At 46.0% G+C, this 8,215-nt stretch overlaps 1 pseudogene; it reads left to right on the top strand.

Moving 5' to 3' along the window:
• The first annotated feature begins 554 nt into the window (after nucleotides 1–554).
• Nucleotides 555–1,397, top strand: LOC147596557 (endogenous retrovirus group V member 2 Env polyprotein-like; annotated as a pseudogene).
• Nucleotides 1,398–8,215: the final 6,818 nt, after the last annotated feature.

Raw genomic sequence — 8,215 nt, 5'->3', positions numbered from 1 at the left:
GGAACCACAGTGGGAAGGACCATACCAGGTACTCCTCACCTCCTTTACAGCAATTAAGATTAAGGAACAGAATGCCTGGATTCACCATACTCGAGTAAAGAAGTCACCACAGAAGCTTTGGACTTCCGAAATCCAAGGACCGTTAAAACTTAGACTAAAAAGATAAGATGTGGATCAAATTCTATACGATTTTTATAGCCTCGCAGGCAATGAATGCAGTGGCCTGGCGAGAAAATTGGTATGTTCAACTAATTCAAAATGTCACCAAAATTTTGAATAAGACGGATTGTTGGGTTTGCACCCAAATGCCAAGACATTCTGGTTACGAAGTGCCATTGATAGGTGTTCCATTGCCAGTCTCTTTAACCAACAGACAAAATGGTATCTTTTGGGGAAATACGGTTTTGAGGACGGATCCTCAAATTAAATGGGGTCGGGAACTGGTAATAACTATAGAGGGGGCTAATCCATTAGGGGACAGCTGTTTGGTAAGTTCGGGAAAAGGACCGTTTGTAGGAGAATACCCAAACTGCAATGATAGTCACACCTTAAATATGACGAGAGTAGATCCGGAATTTCTAGAACTCAATTATACCGGCCTCCCAACCCCACAGGGAACAGGATGGTATTGGTTGTGCGGCACAGTGGCCCGTAAGGTTTTACCCCTAGGATGGCACGGAGCATGTACATTAGGAGGTTTGATCCCCAACATTACTATTATCGACAAATTGACACCATATTCTCTACGAAGAAAACGGGAAATTGTAAATAACCCTCTCATAGACAGGCCAACCAGTTTTCATAGTTTTGCACGATGGTTCATCCCATTTCTAGGGGTCAGTGAATTGGAGAAGGCAATAATAAACATCTCGGCTGTAATAGAAACAATGGAAAATAAGACCATTGATGCTATCCTAGCACTCCAGGAAGAAGTTACTGATTTGTCAAAAATAGTGTCACAAAATCGCATGGCTTTAGATTTGTTATTAGCCTCACAAGGGGGAGTATGCACAGTAATTAATGTAGACTGTTGCATGTATGCAGACCAAAGCGGGCGGATCACTGAGGATCTCCAATAAATCAGAAGACAAGTAGGTGTTTTACACAAAGTAACGCAAGATAATACTTCTTGGGGTTTTTCTGACTTATGGGAAAGACTGACATCCTGGTTACCCAATTTAGCGTGGTTAAAACAATTGTTCGCAATAATTATTGCACTTGTTTTTTTATTTTTGATTATTGGAATAGCCATCCGCTGTGGATTTTGGTGTTTTAAAGGAACAGAAATTTCCTACAGCGAATGGAAAAGGAACCAATTACGACAGAAATTAGAATCTAACCAATATTTTAGGGACATTGATAGTAAAGGAATTTACTAATTTTCTAGAAAAGGGGGGACTGAGAGAAGGAGTTAAAGAAATCTTAATAGATATGGCATTGATTAATTATTGCTGTGCATCCTAAGGAATCAAGTTGATAAATAGTGCTTAATGTTTTGTTAACTACTTGCTTAATAATTTGCTAACCATTGTGCAAACTATTTGAAGCAGAAAGTCTTGCAATTCTTCACGAAAGACAGTTCCCGGTAAGGACTAGGGGGGTCGCTTCAAGAACCAGCTAAAACCGACCCTGCAGCTTGAATGAAAGCCAAGGGATAACTGAGTTTGCGCAAGAACAAAAGGTTACTAGCGGTGACGAAGAGGAGTCACCTGCCTTCATCCCCACGACCCCCGACGACCACCACCAGGAGGCACTGCGCAAGCCCAGACAGGAGGAGTTTATGAAAATGACCCCTTGGGACTAATTTTAATACGAAGCGGGGATAGGTCATGCATATGTATAGGCGTATTGTGAAACTTTATGTATATGTAACATTTGGTTGTATAAATTTAAAGTGAGTTGCCACGTAAGGCGCGCACGGTTTTGGTGGGACTACCCCCCTGTGCTGCCCAGCGCTGAATAAACATACCTACTTTACAATCTTACAGATTGTGGAGTCCGTTTTCCGCACGTCAAAGCCTGTGGCTATATAAGAACAAACAGGATAATTAAAGATTCCATATACAGAGAGGGTCACATTTCACCATGCAACCCTAGTATTGCTTCACATTAACACGAATCGGGTGAACATATCTCACAACATGCTGTTGCAGAGAATTGTTCCCTGTGTTGCCCTGGATGTGTGAGGCAGAGAGGTTCTCACAAACCCTGGTGACAATGCTGAAAACTCCTGAATTTCACCCAGGACCCTGCGGAAAATCTCGGCATGCCAAGTTCATCACTGTCACAGGTGGCTGAGGAGACACCTCATGGCTGCCAGCTGTTGGTGATGGGGAAGCCCTATCTATCAAGGGAGAGGTGGATGGAAGAGGAAGTAAGCAAAGGAGGAAGCTGGGCTGCCTGCTTTGGGCAGCATCACTCTCCCTCCCTATCTGCCCTCACCCCCTTCCCCCGCGGACTCCCTCAGATGGTGACCTGAAGAGGGCCGGGCCGCCGCTGAGGGCGGGCAGCGGCCACCCCGTGCATCTCAGGACAGCTATTGGTGCTGCAGCGGCACCGTACCCACACAGAAGGGTGGGGGCGGACATGTTAGCGGAGGCCGCTACGTCCCCGAAACATTGTGGGGGAGTGGGCGGGAGTATAAAATGGAGGCGGCGGGCACGAAGAAAAGGAATCAGAAGGTGTTTGGTTGGGCTATCGGAAGAGGAGAGACCCATATCTTTCTGGGAGGAGGGGCGGGGCGGGGCTAGAGCAGCGCGGGGAGAAAGTGGAACGAAGTGTTCAAGCAGACACAGAAAACGCATAAATCTGGCACACGTGAGAAGAGGGGCTAAGGAAACTTTAATAGATATGGCATTTATTGATTATTGCTGTGCATGCTAATACAAATGGCGCTTTATGCTTTGCTAACTAGCTATTGTAAAAACTACCCGAGGGGGGGAAGTCTTGCATTCCCCAACCGAGGGGCCTTGCTTTGTGCTTTGAACTCTTTATCTGAAGTGAGAAGTCCTGCACCTCCCGCACAAGGACAGTCCTGATAAGAACCAAGGGGCCTCCTTCAGGAGCCAGCTAAAACTGGCCAAATGACCTCTTGGAACTAATTGTAATACCCAAATGACCTCTTGGAACTAATTGTAATACCTAAATGACCTCTTGGAACTAATTTTAATACGGAGCGGGGATAGCTCATGCATATGTATAGGCGTGTTTTTTTAACTTCATGCATATGTAACACTTGGTTGTATAAAATTCAAAGTGAATTGCCATGCCAGGCGCGCACGGTTTTGGCGGGACTACCCCCCGTGCTGCCCGGCGCCGAATAAACATACCTACTTTACAATCTTACAGATTGTGGAGTCTGCTTTCCGCACGTCAGTTGGGCGAGCCAGCCAGGAGGATCTCTGCTTGGCTGCGGGATCGACTGCGGAGCGGACTCTCCTAGGCGCGCCCCGAGCACTTTCCTCGGAGGAGCCTCCGCTGCCAGCCGCTCACCGCAGGAGCAGACAACAACCTCCTGAAACCGTGGGCCAAACGGTATGTTTAATGGTAGGGGCCTGTAAGTCGTACGCGTGGCCGGGGCAGCTGGTAAATCGCGCAGAGACGTCTGGCGTGCAGCATAGTCCCCTTTGGGTGGGTACCCAGGTTGGTTTGGGGCTCCAGTTGGGGGCTCACTGACCGATAGAGTGACCAGTAGTGATCCTGGGAATAGATCAAATTAGTCTGTGTTTTGCTGGTATCGATTTTTGGTTCTTGTAATAAGGCATTTTGTGTTGGCTACTGATTTGGACTTGCTGAACCATAGTGTCTGCGTGAAGGATTCTTGTGTGTGTGTGTGTGATCTATGTTGCATGGTAAAAATTCTATGTTGCGCGCAGGACCTTCTATGGTGTAAACGCCTGTGTTGTGAAAGCGTGAGTGAGTCTCGGGAATCCCAGCAAAGCTGTGACTGTGTGTGTGGCGTGAGGTCTGTCCAGCCGCCCCTAGCCACCCAGATTCTTCTGAGGTGGGCTAGAAAGCAAGGGGACTTTCCTCTTTCCCAAGTTTCTTGTATGATTGTGTGACCACTATGAGTGTGTGGACGTTCACGAGAGTGTGAACACTGTGAGTCTATGTAAATTGTATTGTTTGTGTGCAAAGATTGAATTGGATCCAAAGTGTGTGTTTGTAACCGCGGTAGTAGTTTATTGTGTTCTGTCATTGTAGATTCCTTTGTTCCCTTGTGGTGGGACCCTGACGGTCCTGAATAGTGCCCTTTACACCACGGTAACTCTTGTAAACCTATATTTTGTTCTAGAGTGTAAGTGTTGTGGTGAAAAGTTGTGGGTAGAGTTTGGCTGGAATTTCGAGCATCCTAAGTGTAAAATTTAGACTGGGATAAGAAAGAAAGGGCTGTGTTTGTGTACAAAAGAAGGATAAATAATAAATCAATAAATATGGGAGGGGGTCAGAGTGGAGGAATAATAAAGAAAAGTCCTCTGGGTTGCATACTTGCTCACTGGAAAGATATTGCTGGGACTGGAAGTACGGAAAGTAAAAAGACCCTTATCAAATATTGCAATCAATGGTGGCCGTTGTATAAGCTAGAAGGCGAGGCTAAGTGGCCGTCTAATGGGTCAATAGATTATAACACCCTTTTACAACTAATGTTGTTTTTAAGAAGAGAAAGAAAATGGGATGAGGTTTCGTATGCAGATACGTTTTTCACCCTCCGAAACCACCCGGAGTGGCAAAGGGACTGTGGAATGGTGCCCCCACAGAACCCTATGGTACTCGCGCTTGAGCGAGAAAACAACAAGGAGCTCAGAGGTAAACTGAGGCGGTGTTGTTCGGCATGTAGTATCGGACAAAGATGTACTAAGGCAAGTAAGATTCATCAGGCGCCAGAACAAGATTTAACTGATTTGTTTAAGCCTCCCCCTCGACCACAGGAACAGGATGCAGACTCGGACAGAGCTTCGACTCCCCCGGACAGTCCCGTATCTTCCCGTACTAGGAAGAAATCCACTCCAACAGTTTTGCAAGCACCTCTCCGGGAGGCGGTGGGACGATGTTAATTAAAGTACCCTTTTCTACTGCTGACCTAGGGGAGTGGAAAAAGATTGCAAAAGATTACCCGGTAAGTGTAAGGCAATCCCCAAAACTATAAATTGGTCAGCTTTGTATGCAATCAGACAGAGCCCTTCCGAGTCCCCATCTGAATTCCTGGATCGATTGAGGGACGTGATGCGCCGTAGCACACCGCTGGATCCTGGGTCAGAGGTAGGAATACAACAATTAATCTCCCTATTCTTGGGTCAATCCACAGGAGATATAAGACGCAAACTTCAGAAGTTACGCCCCACAGAAAGCAGGAATTTAGAAGTGCTGCTGGATGAAGCATGGAGAGTGTTTAGTAACAGAGAGGAAGAATATAGGCAAGGGCAAAAGAAGCTGATAGCTGTCATGCGGGAGGAAAGGGAAAAAGGGATTAAATGGAACCTGCCTCGTGTAGGTAAAAATCAGTGTGCTTTCTGTAAGAATTTTGGTCACTGGAAGAGGGAATGCCCAAAGAATAAGAAAGGGGGCCAAAGGGCTCACACAGGAAGAACAGTAGCCCACGTAGGGAAAGACTGACGGGAACCTGGGGAATCTACCCTAGCGGATCCACTGGTTATAATTAAGCTAGGGGAAAACCAAGAAAAAGTAGAATTCTTAATAGATACAGGGGCAACATACTCTGTTTTGAATCAAGCGCTGATGCCCCTAGGGAATGATTATGTTATGGTAAAAGGGGCGACTGGCCAAAGTGAAAAGGCATATTTTTGTAAGCCTCTAAAATACAAATTGGGAAAACAATGGGGCATCCACAAGTTTTTATATATGCCCAACTCCCTGAAAGCACTTTTGGGAAGAGATTTGCTGGAACAATTGGGAGCAAAAATCACATTTGAAAAAGGAGAAATTACTCTGGAGGTAAAAGATCAACAATACGTTCAAATATTGAGTCTAACCTTAACCAGTCTTCCCTCAGAAGAAAAAATTAATGAGGAAATCCTAAACCAAGTGTACCCAGGGGTATGGGCTACCGACGTACCGGGAAGAGCGAAAAAAGACCTCTACCCAGTACTGGCAAACCCATATACCCTGCTGACTGCGTTAACACCTGATCTAATTTGGTTTACTGTCTTAGATTTGAAGGATGCTTTCTTTTGCCTCCCTCTCCATGAAGCCAGTCAAAAATTGTTTGCATTCGAATGGGAAAATCCTAAGAGTGGTCGGAAGACCCAGCTCACTTGGACGGTGTTGCCACAAGGATTTAAAAATAGTCCTCGGCAATCACCTTGCGAAAGACCTAGAATCCTGGGAAACCCCATCTGAGAAAGGAAAATTGTTGCAGTATGTGGATGATATCCTGATCGCCACCAGGACGGAGGAAGACTGTATGGCATGGACGGTGAGTCTGTTAAACTTCTTAGGACTCCAAGGATACCGGGTGTCCAAGAAGAAGGCTCAGGTAATGCAACGTAAAGTGAATTATTTGGACTATGAAATTAGTGCGGGGCAGAGAACTTTGGGGCAGGCCCGCAAAGAGGCGATATGCCAAACTCAGAAACCCCAGACAGTAAAAGAATTGCAGACCTTTCTGGGAATGACAGGGTGGTGTCGATTGTGGATTTACAATTATGGACTGCTTGTTAAACCACTGTATGCGCTGACAGCGACTGAGCAGAAACACCTTGAATGGAATAAGGAGGCCGAACAAGCTTTTGAGCGACTGAAAAAGGCTCTGATGTCAGCCCCGGCCTTAGGACTCCCAGATGTGAGTAAGCCGTTTCTTCTTTTCTCTCATGAAAAGCAGGGCATTGCCCTAGGAATATTGGTACAGGATCTGGGTCCGCATTGACGGGCAGTTGCCTACCTCTCTAAGCAGTTAGACGCGACTGCAAAGGGTTGGCCTGGATGCCTACGGGCGGTTGCAGCTGTGATACTGAACATACAGGAAGCCCGAAAGTTTACTCTGGGCCAGAAAATGACTGTTTTGGTGTCCCATGCAGTGTCAGCAGTACTGGAAGCAAAGGGTGGGCACTGGCTCTCTCCACAAAGATTCCTGCGATATCAAGCTGTGATAGTGGAACAGGATGATGTGGAAATCGTGGTCACTAACATTGTCAACCCAGCTTCTTTTCTCAGCGGGAACACAGGAGAACCAGTGCATCATGACTGTTTGGAAACCATCGAAGCAACATATGCAAGCCGCCCAGACCTGAAGGATAGCCCCATGGAAAATGGGGAAAACTGGTTCACAGACGGGAGCAGTTATGTCTTAAATGGCAATCGACATGCGGGATATGCCATCACTACCAGCCAGCAGGTAATAGAGTCAGGGCCTTTGCCCATGAACACCTCCGCACAGAAGGCAGAAATAATTGCCCTAACCCGAGCCCTGGAGTTGGCCCAGGGCAAAACTGTGAACATTTACACGAACTCAAAATATGCCTTCAGAGTTGTGCATGCACATGGAGCAATTTTGTCTCAAAAATAGTGCAACAAATCAGCCACCATTTAGGTATAGATTGGCAACTTCATACCCCATATCGCACTCAATCGAGTGGCCAAGTGGAGAAAATGAACCACTTAATCAAACAGCAAATTGTGAAATTGGGACAAGAAGCAAACCTGACATGGCCTCAGTCTCTCCCTTTAGCCCTTTTGCATATACGAACAAGACCAAGGGCGAGGGAAGGACTGAGCCCCTTTGAAATTTTGTATGGACGACCCTATGGAATACAGAGGGGGATGTCTATGCAAGCTGGGGACGAAATTATGACTTCCTACATGGTGGCATTGAGCAAACAGCTCAATAAAATAAGAAAGCATGTAATTGGGACCCGGGGAAGAGGTCTAGATGAACCTGTACATGATATACAACCTGGAGATTATGTATATGTAAAGTCTCTTGCAGAAAAAACCTTGGAACCACAGTGGGAAGGACCGTATCAGGTACTCCTCACCTCCTTCACAGCAATCAAGATCAGAGAACAGAGTGCCTGGATACACCACACCAGGGTAAAAAGAGCACCTAAGTCTACATGGAGGGTCACACAAGTACAGCCTCAAAAACTTATATTATCACGACGCTAGTCATTATCCTGACAAGTAAAGTCGGGGCATGGGAAAGTAACACATTTCTGCAGAACAATTATAGCTTTGTTCATAATCCTTTTTATAACAGTTC

This window comes from Chlamydotis macqueenii, chromosome W, assembly GCF_036417535.1.
Source record: "Chlamydotis macqueenii isolate bChlMac1 chromosome W, bChlMac1.mat, whole genome shotgun sequence".
Lineage (NCBI taxonomy): Eukaryota > Metazoa > Chordata > Aves > Otidiformes > Otididae > Chlamydotis > Chlamydotis macqueenii.
The sequence above is the reverse complement of the archived record's forward strand: the minus strand, read 5'-3'. Positions and strand labels throughout refer to the sequence as shown.